Here is a 23237-nt window from a genome sequence, read left to right on the forward strand (position 1 = left end):
ATACAGACAAAGGGAGATAAAATCCCCTGTGACTAAGTCCCCTCACCTATTCTCCTTACCGATATCCTCAATACTCAAATCTAACCTGAATTTCCTGCACAAAATTCCTCAACTGTTTTCCAATGCCTAGAGCCCTGGGCTCCAAATTTTTCAATCAGGAAAAAGATTACGACCATACCTCTCAAACGTGTATATCTAAAGTAAAATATTGAATACACTAAGATATGATGAACATAATAAACATACACTCTAATAACATTTTTAAAGGTAATTCTCTGGCATTTTAGTAGTCAGGGCTCTGCACTTCCACCCAAGAGGCACTAGCTTAACTCCTGATCAGGGAACTAAAATTCTACTTGCAGCAAGACTCAGCAAAAGAAAAAAAAATTAACATTAAAAATAAACAGAAAAGTAAATTGTATTCCTCCACCTCCACAAACATGGTGGCTCAGATGGTAAAGCATCTGTCTACAACGTAGGAGACCTGGGTTCAATCCCTGGGTCGGGAAGATCCCCTGGGGAAGGAAATGGCAATCCACTCCAGTACTATTGCCTGGAAAATCCCATGGACAGAGGAGCCTGGTGGGCTACAGTCCATGGGGTCACAGAGAATCGGACACGACTGAGCGACTTCACTTTACTGCCCATTCCAAGTGCCAGCACCTCACTTTTGAGACCAGCGACCTACAGCACTGGTTTCCTAACTTCATCTGGGGATGGGGAAGGGTTTGTTCAATATACAGATATTCAGTATACAGCCACAACCCCAATCTAGCATCCATGAGAACCTGGCCAGGGCCTCTGTATGTTTAATCAGCTCTTCGAGTGACTGTAATACATACAAAGTTTTATGAACCTCTGACATACACCGCAGACTTCACCTAAAATCTCCTTTCCTGACATCCCTCCACCTCACTCTACTCTCCAACAATATTTAAATACCTGAAATTCACAACCCACACCTCCCAAGCTGTGCATGCATTCTGTTTTCTGTCTTGGAGCCCTAACTCAACACCATGACAAATTCCATCTTGTACATCAAACTTCCAATCCACCATCAAGTCTCAACTTTACTTCCTCTGTCAAACCCTCCGTGACTTCCTGAGGCAACAGTTCTCCTTCTCTTTTACTCCTATTATGTTTCTTACCTTTTTAGCAATGATCCCATAGAATCTAAAAATATGTCTGTCTCTTTTTTTCAAGAGAGGACCTTGTAGGTAGCGACCCTGTCATTTCATCTTTGTATAGCCCCATACAATCCCTAACACATAATATAAAGTTTAAAATATATGTTGAATAAAGACATAAATAAGAATAACATTGGCTATTCAAGGTTAAGAAGATAAATAAGAAGTGAACATCTCCTTAAGTGATTAAAAACTAAACAAAACATCAAAAGTGGCTGCCATATCTCCTTCCAGCAATAATCAAAGATAATCAAAGCAAGAAAGAAAACCACTTTATAATAATTTTAGAGTATAATATATAAAAATACAACAATCACTATGTTGTATATCTGAAACTAATAATAGTGTAAATCAGTTATAATTTTTTAAAAGAAACTCTGATTTATATCTATAAGCACTTCATAAGTTATTTCTCATACCTAAAAAAATGCTATTTTTTTAATATAAAAGGCATTATTCCCCTTTTACAGGTATTGAGCCTCAAGGCACTGAGCTAAACTTCAAAATTTGTAAAAGATGCTAGAATGTGCTGCCGGATCTAACTCCAAATCTAATAGAAGTAATTTAAGTCTTAAGAAACTAGAACACTAAAATCAGCAGTATTATGCAGGCAAAAAGATATACTCTCACATCTACTTGGAAATAAGCCACAAATCTGATTCAAAAGCCAGGGAAACCATAAGGTAACTAAAGTTAGTCTCCAAGATAGATGAAGAAACTTCCTCAAAGGATGACCTTTTAAGATATTTATCAGTAGTCAGATCTTGAGTTTTATAAAGTTCACATAACAGTGCATGAAAAACAGGTTAGAGTGCTGGAGTGATGTTTAACCCTAAAGTATGAGAAAATGTGACACTTTAAATGATGTCTCCTCATGAAAGGGTTTAACTGTTGTGCGCTAGAGCAAGCTGGCTCCCAAAAAATTCCTTTACGTTCACTCCAAGGTCACCGGTTACTACTTTAGCATGATTTTCTACTAAGTCAAAGTGAGTAAATGTTAAATTAGTTCTTCTGACTAAGTACCAACATGACTGAGCCTTTCAGAAAAAAAACAAATAGCTCTAACAATTTAGAAGATGACACAAAATATCTGAGAAAACATATATGCACTAAAGAGAACCCATCCTAGTCAATTACATCATGGGTATGATCTCAACAGTGACAAATGTTGACTCTTCAAGACTCCTCTGTTTAGTAACTTTTCACCCCTCCCGTTCCTCCACTGAAAACATGCTCACCTTGGGCCTACTAATGAGTATGATCTTAAGACTAGCATATCATTTCTTGCTGCTCTTTAATAACAATCTACAAAACACTTCTTTAAAAAAAAAAAAAAAAAAAAACCATTGGAAGTAATTCCACAACTTGTTCTAACCAAATGGATCCCTTGAGAGCAGAACATTTCTCTCTTTTTGCACAGACCTGTGTAAAAATTGCTGGCGAGGTATGGGGCAAGAGTGACATACAAACAAAAAAGTACTGATTATACTTATTTTTTGTATATGTCTTTTCCACTTAATTATGAACTTTGAAAGGAAAAAAAAAAAGATTTCAATTTTGTTTCCCAGGTTGTGAATATTATACAACAGCAGAACTCTAATATCTGAAATGATGCTATCATTTCTGATAAACTTGCCAGTTCACTATCCAACTGAATCTTCACAACCACTCCCTGTGAAATAAGCATAGTAGATTACCATTTTCTTTCTCAAAAGAATAACAAAAAAAATTTCAGAGCTGAAGAAACTGGTTTAAATTTAGTCACTTGACTAGTGTGTAGGTCACTAAAATAGTAAAACTCTAGTCTGCTGCCTTTTAGTTAACACTCTTTTAGACAACAATGACTGCAGCCAACACTGAAAATACTGTCTGAAGTTTTACTGAAATATATGAAATGATACTTCATAAAGGTAATTCATAAAGCAAACATTCTGTACTTGCTATTCAAAAATTATTATGCCAACACCTGTATATATATCTTTTGAAATAATTAGTTTCAAAAGTGGTTCTACAATGAACCACAATATAGTCTGCTTTTAACATAAAAACATTTTCTTATCTGATCCTTAATTTGAGCTCCTACTGGCTCAGACAGTTAAGCATCTGTCTACAATGCGGGAGACCTGGGTTAGATCTCTGAATCAGGAAGATCCCTTGGAGAAGGAAATGGCAATCCACTCCAGTACTATTGCCTGGAAAATCCCATGGACAGAAGAGTCTGGTAGGCTACAGTCCATGGGGTCGCAAAGAGTTGGACACAACTGAGCGACTTCACTTTCACTTTTCCAAACTTTTAATCCATTGCGTGTGTGTGGTGCTCAGTCATGTCCAACTCTTTGTGATCGCATGGACTGTAGCCCACCAGGCTCCTCTGTCCGTGGAATTTTCCAGGCAAGAAAACTGGATCGGGTTGCCATTTCCTCCTCCAGAGGATCTTCTGACTCAAAAGATCAAACCACATCTCCTGAGTCTCCTGCACTGGCAGGCGATTGACTGGTATCCAAAAGACCTCACCCTAGTCTTCCCCCAAAATATGAAGCACCTACTATGTCAATCAGCAAGTGATATGAGCTTTATTTTCACTTTTCCTTTTCAATTACAAGGAACAGCAGCCTGATACACAAAAAAAAAAATACGTATTTTAAGTAAACAATTCAAGTTTTTCTATTTTTCCATTTCAGAAAAGGGCAATAATAGATAGAAACCAGACATGCACTTCTCTGAAAAATGCTTAAAACCAAAGAGAATAGAACTATTACACATCATATACAAAAGAAAAAATATACTGAAGTGAGGTAAAAACCCAACCAAAAAGATTTAGGGTATTTCCTTCTCTAGTAGAAATCTAATAAATTTCATTAAATTATCTTGTCAACCCACTGCATATCCCTCAACCTAAGACTTTTGTACATGCTGGTTCATTTACCCCAAACACTGTCCCTTACTTCCTCTTTCTCATCTTCCACTCTTACTCAAGTCTCATTCTTGGAGGGGGTTCTCCAACCCATCTAACCTAATGATATCCCAGGTTAATTTTCTTAGGGCACGTTATTCCTCGGCTCCAAAACATTCATCATGTTTTATTACACATCCCCTTCTGTGTCTGTTTAAAGTCTCTTTCCCCCAAGAGAATATATAAGTTCCTTAAAGTCTGCTGGTGGGTTGCTTTAAAAAAAAAAAAAACAGCTTTATTAAGGTATAATCTCAGTTCAGTTCAGTCGCTCAGTCGTGTCCAACTCTTTGCGACCCCATGAATCGCAGCACGCCAGGCCTCCCTGTCCATCATCAACTCCCGGAGTTCACTCAGACTCACGTCCATCGAGTCAGTGATGCCATCCAGCCATCTCATCCTCTGTCAGCCCCTTCTCCTCCTGCCCGCAATCCCTCCCAGCATCAGAGTCTTTTCCAATGAGTCAACTCTTTTCATGAGGTGGCCAAAGTACTGGAGTTTCAGCTTTAGCATCATTCCCTCCAAAGAACACCCAGGGCTGATCTCCTTCAGAATGGACTGGATGGATCTCCTTCCAGTACAAGGGACTCTCAAGAGTCTTCTCCAACACCACAGTTCAAAAGCATCAATTCTTCAGCACTCAGCCTTCTTCACAGTCCAACTCTCACATCCATACATGACCACTTGAAAAACCATAGCCTTGACTAGACAGACCTCTGTTAGCAAAGTAATGTCTCTGCTTTTCAATATGCTATCTAAGTTGGTCCTAACTTTTCTTCTGAGGAGTACGTGTCTTTTAATTTCATAGCTGCAGTCACCATCTGCAGTGATTTTGGAGCCCCCCAAAATCAAGTCTGACACTGTTTCCCCATCTATTTCCCATGAAGTGATGGGACTGGATGCCATGATCTTAGTTTTCTGAATGTTGAGCTTTAAGCCAACTTTTTCACTCTCCTCTTATCAAGAGGCTTTTTAGTCCCTCTTCACTTTCTGCCATAAGGGTGGTGTCATCTGCATATCTGAGGTTATTGATATTTCTCCCGACAATCTTGATTCCAGTTTGTGCTTCTTCCAGCCCAGCATTTCTCATGATGTACTCTGCATATAAATTAAATAAGCAAGGTGACAATATACAGCCTTGATGTACTCCTTTTCCTATTTGGAACCAGTCTGTTGGTCCATGTCCAGCTCTAACTGTTGCTTCCTGACCTGCATATAGGTTTCTCAAGAGGCACATCAGGTGGTCTGGTATTCCCGTATCTTTCAGAATTTTCCACAGTGTATTGTGATCCACAAAGTCAAAGGTATAATTTACATATCATAAAATTCACTCTTTTCAAGTGCATAATTCAATGTCTAATAGATGTACGGTTATACAACTATCATCAAGCAAATGCTCTGGTTTTGCTCCTTCGTGTATCTTACGTTTAGAAAAAGAAAAATAAATATCCAGTGAGTGAATAAATAAATCTGATAATGAATTATCCTTCACACCATTACAATTCATATCTATCTAGTGTACCATATGATTAGGAGTTGGTGCATTAAACCCACCTTTATTACATTCTGTGTTTAAAATCCTTCATTATTCCCATTTCCAATCAAAGTCAGCTCTTCTATAAGGTCCCAAAGTAAACCACCCCATATACAAGCCTACTGCATCACCTGGAGAACATTGTTTCAGGTCAAGTTCATGTGTACATACTATACTTTATTTTTCTCCATCCAGTAACCCCTTCCTCTGCTCCTAGCTGTGTTAACAAAATATAACGAAAGTTTAAGAGCATTAACCCTACTCATTGGAGAGGCTAGGATCTTCGTTTAATGCATCACTTTTGTAATGCTGAGGTTATACAAGTAAGTTCTCCATCTTGATATATACCTAATTGAGATCTTTTTAATGCAGTGTGACTTACTAAAGTATTGGAAACCTTTTTCAGATGAAAAATCTCTTCCCTGTTTATCCATCTGTAAACAGAAATTCTGCCCCCCTCCTTTTTTTGGCCATGCCTTGTGGCATGTAGGATGTTAGTTTCCCAACCAGGAATGGAACCAATGCTTCCTGCAGTGGAAGCACAGAGTCCTAATCACTGGACCACCAGGGTATTCCCCAATTTCAATTTTTTTTAATTTCAGTACTTCATTCATTTTTAAGAACCACTGAAGTTTTCAGATAAAAGATTTGAATCACTTACAAAATGACTTTTTGAAAGTAACTCAACAACAAAGAAACGAATTCAATTTAAGAAACTGAGCAAAGGGCTTAAACATATTTCTCCAAAGATACACAGAAGAAAAAATGTTCAGCATCAGTCTTAGGGACATGCAAATCAAAACCACAATGAGATACCTGTTCACCCCCATTAGGATGGCTATTACCAAATAAACCAACAAAGGGAAGTAACAACTGCTGAAGAGATGGAGAGAAATTGGAACCCTTGTGCATTGCTAAATGAGAATGTAAAATGGTGCAAGCAGTCCTGGAAAACAGTTCAGACTTTCCTCAAAAAGTTAAACATAGAATTATCAGCAACTTCACTCCTCGGTATATACCTAAATGAATCAAATGCAAGAACTTAAACAGATACTTGTACACCAATGTTCACAGCAGCATTACTCACTAAAGCCAAAAAGTAGCAACAATCCAAATACTCATCAAGAGATGAATGGATAAACGAAATGCTGTATATACACACGATGGAATATATTATCCAATCTGAAAAGGGAAGGAAATTCTGATACACACGACAATATGAATGAACCTTGAAAAACATACTAAACGAAATATGCCAAACACAAAAATAGGACAAATGCTATTTGATTGCACCTATATAAGGTACCAAGGACAGGCAAATTATAGAAACAGAAAGAAGAACAGCAGTTACCAGGGGCTAGAAGGAAGCAGGAATGGGGAATTACTGCCTACACAGTTTGTTTGGAATGGTGAAAAAGCACTAGAAATGGAAACTAACAATGGTTGCACAAGGGCTTCCCCAGTGGCTCAGCCTACAATGTAAAGAATCAGCCTTCAATGCGGAAGACGCAGGTTCAATCCCTGGGTTTAAAAGATCCCCTGGAGGAGGAAACCCACTCCAGGATTCCTGTCAGGAAAATCCCATGAACAAAGGAGCCTGTAGGGCTACAGGCCATGGGGTCACAAACAACTGGACACAACTGAGCACCCATGAAGGCAATGGTTGTACAACACTGAGAATGTACTTAATGCCACTGAATTGTACACTTAAAAAGGGTTAAAATGGTAAATTTTACATCATACACATTTATCACAATTTGTTTCAAAATATAGCTACAATTTATATTATGTTCTCCAATATTAAAGTCAGGGTACAACAAAGAGGGAGGGGCTTTGGCAACCCACTCCAGTATTCCTGCCTAGGAAATCCCAAGGACAGAAGAGCCTGGTGGGCTACAGTCCATAGGGTCAAAAAAGAGTCAGACATGACTTAGCAACTCAACAAGGGAAGCCATGCACAGACTGAGGTTATTCATAGATGATAATAAAAATAGCTGTTTTATTGGTGGGGGGAAACTGACATGGCACAATACATTCATTTTAGTCATTATCTCTGTCCTAAAACAAACAGCATTCTAATAAAAACAATAAAGAGTAAGGAAAACTGTGTTCAGGAGGAAAGAGACATATAGCAAAATTGTACTTTATGATCATTTTTTTGTGAACCTAAAACTTCTCTAAAAATAGCCTACTAATTTTTTAAATAAATAAAATTTTAAAGACATAGAAAATACGAGAATTCTATACTCATATTAATACCAAAAAATAAAACAGTATACATGTAGTTTAAAACACATATACAACGTAACATTTACTTCACCTAAGGAAGAATTTTAAGACACTGATAAACCTTTCTACATCTTTCCCAGGATTTAAGAAGTGTCCCAGATCCCTAACCGGTAACACAATTAAATTGTTGAAAATAGGGCCCAAATTTTAAAAGGAGCAGAGATTAAAAAAGTAAGAAGCTACCGACAGATATACAAATGAGAAGCAGTTCATTAATTCCATTCAACAAGTACCGGCATAAAAGCACAGTACCTGAGAGACACCCAGGCCATCAAGTATTGCATGCAAGGTTACAAAAACGAAAGCTGAAGACACAGCCCCACATTAACCCAGAAAGTCAGTAATTCAACACCACCCTTTAATGTCCACCTTTTAAGGTAAGTGCACCCCAGTTATTTAACCTTCATAATCTGCATTACTGAGGTCCCAATTGCCATTTTTAGATTATCATCAACTTGAAAATAAGGTAAGTGCCCAATCTTAGGTACTTTTTTCATTGATTAGGCGGCATAATGGGGAGCCGAATGAAATGTCAGTTTGGTTTTAAATCGACTTTTAATTGAAGTATACCAACTTCCCACTGGGCAAGTGTGTCAACTGATTGAATTTCCCATTACCTTATCTAGGAAACCAGGCGCCCTGAGACAGTGCTATACCCTAGCCTGGTCTATGCAGGGTGCATTCTAGACAAGTCCCCAGTGCACCAACAGCCCAATTTTGGCTATATTCTCTGAACGATTTAAGGAAGTAAGCAACCACTCATCTCACGTGATCTTAAAAAGGGGCGCAGTAGAGCCCGGATTAAACCACACTTTTTTTTTTTTTTTTTTTGCATCAACTTCACTGCCCAGCACGAAGGAAAAGGGCAGGGAGGCGGTGTAGGTCCGGTGTGCAGGGGAGGCTAGCAAACAAGCGCAGGCAGCTGTGCCTTCCACTTAGGGGGAGCTAGGAGGTGAGAACGCACACCCGCTCACGCGCACTGCAGCGGCTGAAAATATCGAAGACTGCCACACCCCCTGGAAGCCAGGGGCACAGCTTCACCGTATTTTGCTTGAGGAGAAAGGGGACCCTCTCTACCGAATGACGCACCTTTAGGGCTCTGCCCGGTCTCCCACGCACCAAGAGGGGCAAAGCCCTAGAAGCCAGCGCGAGTGGGACACGGCGCCGGGGGGCGGCAGAGGGGTGAGGGCCGCGGCTATGTGACCGGCGCATGCGCAGATAGGGGTACCCGCCCGTTCACCTACCCTTGGAACCGCGACGCCCCGTTCCCCGGCCGCTGCCGCTTCTCCAGGACCCGCGGCGACTGCAAGAGGGCGAGAACTGAGGCCCCAAGTGACTCCGCGACCGGCGAGCCTCTTCCTGTGGCGGCCACTGGCGGGAGGCTGAGGCGACGACTGTGGCTCGGGGCCAGCCCGGTAGGCGACCCCCGGATGCCCCCGGCCGTGGCGGCGGCGGAGACGCGGAAGACGGGGCGGGAGCAGCCACGGAGGCAGCGACTGAGGCGCAGAGCCTCCCTAACAGCGAGCGGAGGAGAGCGGAGGGCGGAGGGCGAAGGGCGGGCTGGGGCCGGGCCGGACGTGACGTGCGTGGGAGGGGCGGGGCGGGCCCGCGGGCGGGGGCGGGGCGAGTGCGCAGTGAGAGCTGGGGACCCCTCACAGACGCTGAGAGCAGATGTGAAGTCTGTGCACTTGAGAGTCCGGGTTGGGGGTGACGGAGGGTCCGTCACTCCAAATTTGGGCCCCCGAGTTAGAGTTGAGAAGCAGGGCGCGGACCCGAGGGAGGTGTCTGGGGGTCCTCAGTCTGGAGAGGTTGGAAAAAAAGAGGAAAGTGGGGAGGGGACGTAGGAGTCATGAAGGGCAAATCCCGCAGCCCGAGGTCACTCCTGGTCTCTGCAGAGGGAACATGCCACTTTGCAGGAAACCAGAAAAACCCGGGTACCCTTATCTAGGTGAGGAGCGCGGAGGCTTGAACAGAAAACCTCCGGGCAGATTGAAGCGGTGACTCACGTTCTCTTTCTCAGCGATGGAGATTAAACTGGGGACTGTCCGCCCGCACCCTTTCTCTTCACCTAAGGACACGACCTAGAGTCCAGAGATAATATAGATGCCTTTGGTGCCGAAAGCATCCGGGAATATGAAAGTCGAGAGACCATATGCTTACATAGAGTTTCCGATACTGCCCCAGAATTTGAGAGGCAAAGCTGAAAGGCAGAAAGAATGAGGAGCTCTCTGAGCCTAGGGAATCTGGACTTGCTTGCAAAGCCAGACCGACCGTGAAGTTCCTTCCTTCACACCGCCTTCATAAAGGTATGAATATTCAGCCAGTCTCTCTCTCTTTTTGTTTTTGTTTTTGTTTTTGTTTTGCTTTAGTCTGTTAAGGGCTTTGTGTAAAACGCAGTTTTCTGCCTTTAGATTCCTTGATAGCAGGTAGGTAGATCCACGCCCGCACAAAGAACTCTGGGTGTCAGTAAAAATGTTAAGTCGCTAAGTCGTGTCCAACTCTGTGACCCCATGCACTGTAGCCCACCAGGCTCCTCTGTCCATGGGATTTCCCAGGCAAGAATACTGGAGTGGGTTGCCATTTCTTTCTCCAGGGGATCTTCCTGATCCAGGGATCAAACCTGCATCTCCTGCATTGGTAGGTTGATTCTTTACCACTGAGCCATCTGGGAGGCCCCTGTGAAAATATAAACCACTACAATTCAGTTTTACCCTACCTGCCTGGGCTGGAAGTCAGAAACCCAGAAAATGTAAGAGAAGAAACCTCTTAGAACTTGGAACAAGATTGACCAAGAAAAAAAAAGAATGGAGGAAAAGAAAAGACACTCTATGAGATGATCTGTAAATGTGTTACGAAGAACAGGGTGGCCCCCAAATGTCATTAGAGTAAAATAAACCATCTGTCACCTAAGTGTCACATGCCCAGTTGATGCTGTCATAAGAGAGGGGTGGGGTCCATAAAGAGTCTAGAACCTGCAGAATCTGGATAAGAATGTATTGTGGGCTCTCTGTCTAGGAGAGAGGCTATGATTCTAATGACCAGGACCAATAACCCATCCATTAACAGAACAGTTTAAAAAAACTTAGGTCAGATTCAGTCTCTCATTCGACAAATACTGAATGCTTATTATATTCTAGTCTCTTAGAATACATCAGAAAATAAGAGCCCTGTCATTGAGTTTATATCCTAATAAACAAGTTAAAGCTAGCCTTTAAGAACACACAAAGACCCATGCTCTGATTCCACACTCATCAGGTAATCTTCCCATCACTCAGGAAATCTCAACTAAATCAACAAAGCCAGTAAGAAGCAATTGTCCAAAGCACATGACTGATACTAGTGATACTAGCAATACAGTTTTTCTCAGTATATTCACATTATGGTTCATAAATCAACTTCCATCCATTGGGTTGAATTACAAAGTTGTCTTATCCAAATTAAATTCTCAGAACCTAATTAAGCCTGAGTAAAGTTAAATGTAAGTGTCTGAATCTGCCAAACTGAGGACCAGGCAGATTCTGGTTTCAAAGCAGCCCAATCAAGATGCAGCCTATATGTATTCAGTCTTTCATCTTTCTTTAAATATCTTAAATGGAAACTTTACCTGTGATTCCATGCTTGAAGAACAGGGGCAACATGATTGCTTCTAAAGCTTAATCATAAGTGAGTAAAAAATTCATAGGAGAGGAAATCATTAGAGTAAAAACCCTCCTGAACCTGCTCTGCCTATGCAACACAGGCTCTTGTTGACATAACTGACATTAATAGTTACATTGCTCTGAGTATGAAACCCAAGACTGCAAGCTCCCAGATGACAGAGAGTCCCTTGCATTCATGTGCCCTACTCCCAAAGTATGGGCTCTCAACAAATGAACTGATTCAAAGACCATTTTTCCCATAAAACTCAAGAGCATGTCCTTGGAAGATATCTTTTCCAGATCCTACTTTACAATAAGTAATCAATATGTTCAACATACAGAGTTTAGGGGTATAACTTTAAAAAACAGAACAAAAAAAAACTTTATTTTTTAAATTTCATCATCCCTTTAAACCTGTGCAGTGGAGTCGATCTGTCATATACCTGACTCAGGTTCCATGAGTTCTGTGGTTCCTATTAGGAATAGAAAGTCCCATGGTCATTGAGTCACAAAAGAGTGAATCTTTTCCGTCTTAGGACAGCTGGCTCACTGCTTGCCCTGCAGAGGCATTATACCTGGTCTTTCTTGTTCTCTCACAGCTTACCAACCAAGAAAGGGAAGAAGAGAGAGGAAAAGATCGGGGAGCAGGAAAATGTGTGACTTGTACTTCCATGTGGTGGTTTCACACTCTGGGCCTGGCAGGTGATTAAAGCTGCCTTTTTTTCTAATGGATGCTTGACAGTTTTCAGAAACCACTACCATCTCCATTCTTTGGTGGTTATCATAGCAACCTTGATCTGAACACAAGTGTTTTATTCTGGCAGTTCTTTACTCTCTCTTTCCATCCCTAAGAATCTGGTAAAAGTGAATGTTAGTCACTCAGTCGTGTCTGACTCTTTGGACCCCATGCACTGTAGTCCACCAGACTCCTCTGTCCATGGAATTCTCCAGGCAAGAATACTGGAGTGGGTAGCCATTCTCCTCTCCAAGGGATCTTCCTGACCCAGCAAGCGAACCTGGATCTCCACATTGCAGGCAGATTCTTTACCATCTGAGCCACCGTGGAAACCCACCTCCAACTTCTTGTCTCTTGAAACTTTTTCTCAGTTAGGACCCTGTCAGATAGGATCTAAGGTAGCTCTTATACTGGCCCATTTGTAAGTGGCTCTGGGACAAGGTTATACACTTTTTGTATATTTATTTTGACAGTTTTCCAGTAGGTGGCAGTAAAGTGTTAGTCCAAACTAAATTAGTGGGAGTATTTTCCATTCAAATAGAAGTAAAGTGTCTGGAGGAGGGGGAGCTTTTTTTCTGACGGTTTAGGCTAGTCCAACTTTGTATGGTCCACACCTGGTCCACATGAAGCTCTCATGCACTTCTTGCCCAAACAAACTTGGAAATAGAGGCTAATTCCAGAGCAGTTTCAGCGTTCCTCTTTGCTGCCAGAACAGCTGCCAGCCCAGCTGTCAGCCCAGCCTGTCTCTTGTCCTCTATTTTTCAGGCAGGAGACAACCACAAGTCTACCATGCTTCCTTTAACTGCTAGAGACACAGCTCAAGTACTTTGAGTAGTTCCACTGAAGCCCTCTCACTTAGCTTGAGGTAAGAGGCAGGCAGGCATCTATGCTAAGAATCATAGCATATCAGCAACAGTCTCCAAAACAATACTCAGTCATTCTCACCTGACCTTTTATAACTTGTGAGTTTTTAGATTCATCTCGTAATTTTGTCTGAATCCTCTCATTTCTAGGGATAGTCCATTTCAGTATTCACTTTATAGAGTTTTTTTGGAGGGAGAGGAAGGAGGTTTCTTTTCCTGCAATACCTTGGTGCAAGCATGCTCAGTCATGCCTGATTCCTTGCCACCCCATGGACTGTAACCCACCAGGCTCCTCTGTCCATGGGATTTTCCTGGCAAGAATACTGGAATGGGTTGCCATTTCCTACTCCCAAAGGATCCCAACCCAGGGATCAAACCCATGTCTCCTGAGTCTCCTGCAATGGCAGGCAGATTCTTTACCACCAGCTCCAGTGCTTTGGTTAAAGCAGTAGTTCTCAACTGGGGATAATTTTTATGGCCATGTCTGAAGATGTTTTTGGTTGTCAAAACTCAGAAGGTACTCAGACTTACTTGGTGGTAGAGTGGATAAGAATCCTCCTGCCAATGCAGGGGACACGGATTCGGTCCTGGGCCTGGGAAGATTCCACATGTTGTGAAGCAACTAAGTCCTTGCACCACAACTACTGAGCCCATGCTGTAGAGCTCATGCTCCCCAACAAGAAAAGCCACCAGAGAGAGAAGCCCATGCACCACAATAAAGAGTAGTAGCCCCCGCTCACTGCAGCCAGAGAAAGCGTGGGAGCAGCAACGAAGACCCAGCACAACCCAAAATAAATTAATAAATTATTGGGGGAAAAAAACACCTGGGAAGTACTTTTGGCATCCAGTGGATGGGGGTCAAGGATGCTGCTGAACGTCCTAACCATACACAGGACAGCCTTCTCCACAACAAAGAATCATCTGACTGATAACATAACTTCAGATTTAATATCTTGTAACAAATAGAATGTCTACATTTGCCAGTCACTAAGAGACTACTTTAAGATTATATCACTTTTTCTTCATTTCTCCTACAAATGCTTTACTGGTAGGTGTAGAGGTCACAATTTAATATATAACTAGTGTTAGAAACAGCATTTCAGATAGCTGTTTGACCAAGATAAGAAGTGACTGGTGTATTTCTAAGATTTCTCCTGAAGGTGAGGCCTGCCAGGAAAATTATTACTTGAGTTTTGTTTTTTTTTTTCCTTAATTATTTCTTTGCAAGATGACTTTTATAGCCCAAGGAAACAACCATTTTACCCAGCTGGTCTGATCAGAGCCGTTATGCTTCTCCGAAGTCAAGTCATGGATCACATCCCTATAAAAAATATATTTCCTGCAACCCCAGACCTTGTCCTAGATACTCAGGAAGACTTCAGCATGTGTGCCTCCCCCAGGGTCACCAGTGTCGCTGAGATGAGACTTGAAGTCAGGGAGTAGCTCTCTGTAGTCACTTTATAACAGATACCCTTATTATTCAAAGCGAACGCAAATGGTCTCCTTTCCTGCCCACCATTCCAACCCTACCTGGATTAGTTTGATTAAATTCGGCCCTTTTAGATGTAGCAGGATGTTGAGTCCATCTTTTGTGCTATCAATAAGGAAACGTTCATCGTTCAGGTGCCCTCCTCACCCTTACTGATCTCATCTTTGACCAAAGCTATTTGAGTACTACTAGCATATCAATTAACTTTTGTTCAGTCAAGGCTGCTATCATCTTTTTTAGTACAATGGTCTTAAGAAACTGAGCCACACTAACCAGCAAGACCCAGAGAGACATGTCTAATCATCTTCTCCCCTGCCAATGAAGTTATTTAGAAATGGACACAACAAACATTGAATACTTGCGAATGTTGGCCTTGGAATAACACCATTGAACTTGTAATAAGAAAACCTACATTTGAGTTCTAGCCCTGTCCTTACTAGTCATGTGACTCTGGTCAAGGTACTTAAACTAAATGTACGTTAGAGCCCCATTGGTAGAACAGGAAGAAGAATACTGAGATAAATTGGCATACATAAAAGTGTATACTACAGTTTTTTGACTCCTCTCTCCTATACTGTTTTCAGAGACCTAAAGAAGTGTCTGGAAATGTTTTGCCACCATATCTAGGTTTTTATTGCCAGGTATGAGGCCCTGTGTGCAAATTTTCCTTAGCAGAATTCGCTAAATACTTGTCTTTCATTTTTAAATGAAAACCACCAAGCACCACCCAAAACTCCCAAACTCTTGATACTGTTTTTACATCTTTTGTACCTTGAGAATTACAATAAATACAAGCACACCTCCTCCCTAACTAAAAGCATATTTACAGTGCCCAGTAATAGAATTAGACATACATGTAGATAAGAATGAAAAGATACTTGCAGTTTTGTGTGTGGGAACAACTTCTGCACAGGGAGATGAGGTTGTAACTACCTGACTCCCGCAGAGCAGTAAAATGCCATCAAATTCAATCAAACTTGGCCAATTCATTCTTTTGTTCTTAAAGTATTCATCTCTACTGGGAAAAAAATGGCTAAACCTCTCCCCTCCCCCCCCAAGAAAATTTAAGTCTTCTGATAAAGAAACACTCACCATTAGAGAGTGATATTGCTGGGTCGTCTAAAGAATACAGTGGAAGTCTGTGCCACTTTCCCCAGGACCACTGTGCCAGTGTGCAAGTATGCTTGTTCTTCATAAACAAAAAAAAATGTTACTAGCTGAAAAAAGAAGAAACTGTTCCAGGGTGTACGAATCCCACGCCAAATCCAAAATAATGGCAAATACTGTTCTGATCTTAGCAACCCAGAGTAACCTTTGTGCATTTATTTATTCACCACGTATTTCCTGAGCAACTATTAAGGACCAGGCACTGTGTTGCGGGATATAACCATGATCTCTGCCCTGAAAAAGGTTCCTTTTACATGTACCTGAAATAGAATGTTTTCAGAATAGAACCAAAGTTAACATGATGTTGACTTGAACTTCTGTATTCACTCACACAGCCACTGATGCCATCCAGTTTGAGGAGCTAGAACAATTGACAGTAACTCTCATCTTTGCCAAGTCCACATATTTGGCCTGACATCTCAGAGTTCAGTATATCACAGTAGTATAAGTCACTGAAATCAGCATCTATAAGACTACATTGTTTTGGCTTCTTGATTAAATTCCTATAGTCAACTAGATTTTCTTTCCATAATTGGAAATTTTATTGTTTAAAAAGGAAAAAATAAACAATATTCCTTTGTCCTCTTCCCTCTCCCTACACCCACATAAAGGAAGGAAAAAAGACTGGGGCCTTTCCAATACCAGGGGCCTTCTGCTGCCCCTTTAGCCAGAAATTCAAGTAGGAAGGTCTTCCCATACTGCATACTCTACCTCTTCCTTAGAGGCCTTACATTTTTGAGCCTTCACACCATCTGACCAGCCTGGCTCCTCAAACTCCTTTCATGAGTACACCTTCTGTGGCAAACTGACAGCCCAAATACTTGTACATTGCAATCAAACTACAACCACATTTTTGTAGTTTACACCTGACTCCTCTTTTCCATTAAAGACAAGGGAATAACGATTTGCCTTATACCCTTATTTTAGCCTTTCCTAGGGAGAGAGGAACTAAACTGTGTAAGCAGGGGAGAAGTGTTATAGTTGTTATACATATATCTTATTATCCATATTGGAGTGTAGCACTGTCTGTATCCTAAATGTGTCTTACCAAAAACAACTGTTGTAAAAATATTTGTTGAAAAGGGAATGGTCCTTGGTTTAACCAAATTTGTTATTTTTATTATTTGTTTCTTCTTACTTGGTTTATATATGTTGTTTTCCTCCAGTTGGGAAACTCTGATACTTCTTACTCATTGATACACTTAACTGTATTAATTGAGCACCTGGTGTGTGCCAAGTGCTAAGTGCTGGAGATACAGCAGTATACACATTGGACATGACTGAGTCTTGCCTTGTGGTAAGCCCTGTGTAATTCTGCCCACTGCATGGCAGATTCCCATGTACTGTTTAATAAGCCTCAGTTCAGTTTAAGTGTCCTAAGTGTCACTTTACTTAGGCAACCTCTGTGACCTCATCTAGGCCGAGTAAAAGATCCCCATTATCCAGGCCCCATCATCTCACCCTTATATCACATTGGCAACCTCCCCTAAACTAACACCTCCACAAAACTGAAGAGCTATGTCCTTGATGGGAGATTAAGGGAGAAAAACCTGACCTAGTGCGAGAGACCTGGGTTTGATCCCTGGGTTGAAAAGATCTCCTGGAGAAGGGAAAGGCTACCCACTTCAGTATTCTGGCATGGAGAATTCCATACTGTATAATCTGTGGGGTCACAAAGAGTCGGACACAATTGAGCAACTTTCACTTTCACAGAGGGAAAGGGAAAGGACACCTGACTGTCTCCACTTTAACTGTGGATGGAATAGGAAAAAAGAAAACTCTCCTCTGGATATTCCTGAACAAGTTTGCAAGCATACTGTTGCAGGAGGTGGGGGTGAGAATTTCAAACTACCTGTGTGACCCAGAAAATCACCTCCCGTTGAGGACATAGCTCTTCAGTTTTGTGGTGGTGTTAGTTTAGGAGAGGTTGCCATCGTGATGTAAGGGCAAGATGACGGGGGCCCCGGAAAATGGGGATGTGTTACTCAGCCTAGACGAGGTCAAAGAGGCTGCGAAATCCATGAAATTCTCCAGGCCAGAATACTGGAGTGGATAACCATTCTCTTCTCCAAGGGGTCTTCTCGACCCAGAGACTGAACCTGGGTCTCCTGCATTGCAGGCAGATTCTTTACTGTCTAAGCCACCAGGGAAGCCTCCATGTTATTCATAACAACTCCCTTTTCATTATCTCTGAGTTTATGCTAATTAGATGACTAACGGTGGGGCCCCTATAGCCTCAGGATGGGGCTGATGCCAGAAAGACCAAATGATTACAGTGTTGGAACTTTCAACCCTACAGCTGACCTCCTGTGAGGGAGGGGAGCTGGAAATTAAGCTCTATAAAAACTCTTGAACAAGATTTGATGAAGTTCTGGGCTGGTGGATGCATTAATGAGCTGGGATAGTGGTATACCACCAACTCCCCAGGAACAAAATCTCTTAAGTTCAAGAGCCTTCTGGATCTCACCCTATGTACCTCATTTGGCTGTTCATTTGCATCCTTTAAAATATCCTTGATAAGAAACCAGTAATAGAAAATAAACTGTTTTCCTGGTTTACGTGAGCCATTGCAGAAAATTATTAAACTTGAGAAGCGGATCATTGGAACCGTTTAGTTGTAGCCAATTCAGACAAAAGTGTGGGTAACTTGAGGAGCCACTACTTGTGACCAGAGGGAGTCACTACTTGTGATCTGAAGGGAGGTGAGCAATCTTGTGGGACTGAGCCTTTAACCTATGAAGTTGTGTTAACTCCAGGTAGTGTTAATAGGATACCCAGTTGATGTCTGCTGAGAACTGAAGAATTATTTTGTGCAGAAAACCCACATGTTTAGTGTCAAAAGTGTTAAGAGTAGAGAAAGTTTTTCCTTTATTAATATTTTTAAAGGAATTAAATGAAATAAACATAATGAGGCAATAAGAAACTATCAAACTTGATCAGGCAGATTTGAAAAAGAGCCAAATGAACCTACAGAAATTTTTTTTTTAATGGCAATTGAATCAGAAACTCAAAGGACAACTTGACTATCAGATTTAACAGCTGAAGGAAGAATCCGTTTTCTGAAAGATCACAGGCTCCAAAGGATATGTCTGAAGAATTTCAGGACATAACACAGAGAAGCGAAGAAATGGAAAATATAAGAAGTTGAGATGCGTGAAGGATAGGGTAAGATTCAGCAAATGTCTAATTAAAATTCAAAAAGGAGATAATAGAATGGAGGAAGGCAGTATTCAAAGAAATAAATGGCTGAACATTTTCCAGAATTGATGCTGCTGCTGCTGCTGCTACTAAATCACATCAGTCATGTCCGACTCTGTGCAACCCCATAGACGGCAGCCCACCAGGCTCCTGTCCCTGGGATTCTCCAGGCAAGGATACTAGAGTGGGTTGCCATTTCCTTCTCTAGTGCATGAAAGTGAAAAGTGAAAGTGAAGTTGCTCAGTCGTGTCTGACTCTTCATGACCCCATGGACTGTAGCCTACCAGGCTCCTCCGTCCATGGGATTTTCCAGGCAAGAGTACTGGAGTGGGTTGCCATTGCCTTCTCTGGAATTGATGATAAATATTCTAAATTCTGAAAGATGAAAAATTTCAATGCCAAAAAATTTAAATGAAATCTGTACTAAGTCACCTTATAGTGAAAATTCCTGATATTAGAGAAAGAGGAGATCTTAAAATTAAGCAGAAGAAAAGATAAATTAATCTTCAGAGAAATTACATTTTGGCCAACAGCTGATTTTTCAATAGTAACAGCAGAAATCAGAAGACATTGGAATGTATCTTCAAAAGATTAAGAGAAAATTGCCATCAACTCTAAATTCAGTGAAAACATTTCAAGGATGAGAGCAAAACAAAAATATTTTCAGATAAACAATGTAAGAACTGAAAAAATAATTTCAGATTTTAAAAAGAATTTACTACTAACAGATAGATGTTCATTAAAGGACATACCAAGGAAAGTAATCCCAGGAGGAAGCTAGCTCCAAAATGCAGGAAGAAATGGTGACCAAAGAAAATTGTAAAAATTCTGTAAATCCAAACACTGGCTGTACAAAATATTAATAATAGTGTAACATCTAAATTCAACTGTTATTGAATAATTGCACATATATTGGGAGGGGATGAAAGGAGTTACAGTATGTAAGGCTTTGTGTTGTCTAGAGGAGGCTAAATGTATTAAGTTCATAATTTATTGATTAAGTATGCATGTCAAAATTTCAGTGTAACCAATAAGATAAATAAAACAGTATATATAACTTCCAGGTGATTAGAGGGGATAAAATGAAATGGAGGGAAGTTAATCCAAAAAAAGGATAAGAAGTTTTAAAAGCAGGAGAAATAGTAAAAAGAATTATAGAAACAAATCCAGATATTTGAGTATTTATAATTAATGTAAATATATTAAATTTTTAATTAAAAGGAAAAAATACATAAATATATATATTGGGTTAGTCAAAAAGCACATTTGATTTTTTCCATAAAATCTTACAGAAAACCAAATGAACTTTTTAGCCAACCCAATATATACACATACCTGTAATATGTACACATGCACACAGAAATATGTATAATATATATGAGCACCGAAGAATTGATGCTTTTGAACTATGGTGTTGGAGAAGACTCTTGAGAGTCCCTTGGACTGCAAGGAGATCCAACCAGTCCATCCTAAAGGAGATCAGTCCTGGATGTTCATTGGAAGGACTAATGCTGAAGCTGAAACTTCAATACTTTGGTCACCTGATGCGAAGAGCTGACTCATTGGAAAAGACCCTGATGCTGGGAAAGATTGAGGGCAGGAGGAGAAGGGAATGACAGAGAATGATATGGTTGGATGGCATCACCGACTCGATGGACATGGGTTTGGGTGGACTACAGGAGTTGGTGATGGACAGGGAGGCCCGCGTGCTGTGATTCATGGGGTCGCAAAGAGTCGGACATGACTGAGCGACTGAACTGAACTGAACTAGTTTAATATACATGTACTCTAAACTTCATCAATGTCACTCATACCCAATAAAATATGTGCTCATAGGCATTAAAAGACATATAAAAATGTGCATATATGCATGTTTCGTAATGGCAGAAAAATGGAAACTCAAGTACCTGTCAGTGATGGAATAATGAATGATGGATTCTGGTGTATTTATACCACATGATACGATACAACAATAAAAACAAACTACAGCTACAAGCAACAACACGACGAATTCCAGAAAAATAAATGAAAAAAGCCAGATACAAACATATAGTATATGATATCATTTAAATAAATTCCAAAAGCAGCGAAAACTAAACTGTGGTTTTAAAATTTAGAATTTTGTTTAAGGAGTGAAACTTTTGGAGGAAGAAAAGAGTCAATGATGGGGAGAGGAGTCATAAGGAAATATTCTATGTCTTAATTTAGGAGGCAATTATATGAGTATATTTGCTTCAGTTCAGTTCAGTTCAGTCGCCCAGTCATGTCCAACTCTTTGCGACCCCATGAATCGCAGCACACCAGGCCTCCCTGTCCATCACCAACTCCTGGAGATCATTCAAACTCAACGTCCATCAAGTCGGTGATGCCATCAAGCCATCTCATCCTCCTTCGTCCCCTTCTCCTCCTGCCCCCAATCCCTCCCTGCATCAGAGTCTCTTCCAATGAGTCAACTCTTTGAATGAGGTGGCCAAAGTACTGGAGCTTCAGCTTTAGCATCATTCCTTCCAAAGAAATCCCAGGGCTGATCTCCTTTAGAATGGACTGGTTGGATCTCCTTGCAGTCCAAGGGATCCTCAGGAGTCTTCTCCAACACCACAGTTCAAAATTATCAATTCTTCCGCGCTCAGCTTTCTTCACAGTCCAACTCTCACATCCATACATGACTACTGGAAAAACCATAACCTTGACTAGATGGACCTTTGTTGGCAAAGTAATGTCTCTGCTTTTCAATATGCTATCTAGGTTGGTCATAACTTTTCTTCCAAGGAGTAAGCGTCTTTTAATTTCATGGCTGCAATCACCATCTGCAGTAGTTTTGGAGCCCCCAAAAATAAAGTCTGACACTGTTTCCACTGTTTCCCCATCTATTTCCCATGAAGTGATGGGACTGGATGCCATGATCTTTGTTTTCTGAATGTTGAGCTTTAAGCCAACTTTTTCACTCTCCTCTTTCACTTTCATCAAGAGGCTTTTTAGTTCCTCTTCACTTTCTGCCATAAGGGTGGTGTCATCTGCATATCTGAGGTTATTGATATTTCTCCCGGCAGTCCTGATTCCAGCTTGTGCTTCTTCCAGCCCAGCGTTTCACATGATGTACTCTGCATAAAAGTTAAATAAGCAGGGTGACAATATACAGCCTTGACGTACTCCTTTTCCTATTTGGAACCAGTTTGTTGTTAAAAGATGCTTACTCCTTGGAAGAGAAGTTATGACCAACCTAGATAGCATATTCAAAAGCAGAGACATTACCCTGCCAGCAAAGGTCCGTCTAGTCAAGGCTATGGTCTTTCCAGTAGTCATGTGTGGATGTGAGAGTTGGACTGTGAAGAAAACTGAGCGCCGAAAAACTGATGCTTTTGAACTGTGGTGTTGGAGAAGACTCTTGAGAGTCCCTTGGACTGCAGGGAGATCCAACCAGTCCATTCTAAAGGAGATCAGCCCTGGGTGTTCTTTGGAAGGAACGATGCTAAAGCTGAAACTCCAGTACTTTGGCCACCTCATTCAAAGAGTTGACTCATTGGAAAAGACTCTGATGCAGGGAGGGATTGGGGGCAGAAGAAGGGGACGACAGAGGATGAGATGGCTGGATGGCATCACTGACTGGATGGACGTAAGTCTGAGTGAACTCTGGGAGTTGGTGATGGACAGGGAGGCCTGGCGTGCTGCTATTCATGGGGTCGCAAGGAGTCGGACACGACTGAGCGACTGAACTGAACTGTTGTTCCATGTCCAGTTCTAACTGTTGCTTCCTGACCTGCACACAGATTTCTCAAAAGGCAGGTCAGGTGGTCTGGTATGCCCATCTCTTTCAGAATTTTCCACAGTTTATTGTGATCCACACAGTCAAAGGCTTTGGCATAGTCAATAAAGCAGAAATAGATGTTTTTCTGGAACTCTCTTGCTTTTTCAATGATCCAGCGGACATTGGCAATTTGATCTCTGGTTCCTCTGCCTTTTCTAAAACCAGCTTGAACATCTGGAATTTCACGGTTCTTGTATTGCTGAACCCAGGCTTGGAGAATTTTGAGCATTACTTTGTTAGCATGTGAGATGAGTACAATTGTGTGGTAGTTTGAGCATTCTTTGGCATTGCCTTTCTTTGGGATTGGAATGAAAACTGACCTTTTCCAGTCCTGTGGCCACTGCTGAGTTTTCCAAGTTTGCTGGCATATTGAGTGCAGCA

At 41.2% G+C, this 23237-nt stretch overlaps 1 protein-coding gene across 13 annotated transcripts in view; it reads right to left on the reverse strand.

The window, feature by feature from the left end:
• FAM13B (family with sequence similarity 13 member B) overlaps positions 1-9533 on the reverse strand; it is a 111719-nt gene extending 102186 nt beyond the window's left edge. For 9 of the 13 annotated variants that reach the window (XR_011257316.1, XM_069592124.1, XM_069592119.1 and 6 more), the window contains exon 1: positions 9205-9510. The gene's annotated coding sequence lies outside the window, so the exon portion shown is untranslated. Of the gene's footprint in view, positions 1-9204 lie in introns of all 13 variants that reach the window. The other 4 variants (XM_069592122.1, XM_069592123.1, XM_069592125.1 and 1 more) reach the window with 3 other exon arrangements.
• Positions 9534-23237: the final 13704 nt, after the last annotated feature.

Source organism: Ovis canadensis, chromosome 5, assembly GCF_042477335.2.
Source record: "Ovis canadensis isolate MfBH-ARS-UI-01 breed Bighorn chromosome 5, ARS-UI_OviCan_v2, whole genome shotgun sequence".
Taxonomy (NCBI): Eukaryota; Metazoa; Chordata; class Mammalia; order Artiodactyla; family Bovidae; genus Ovis; species Ovis canadensis.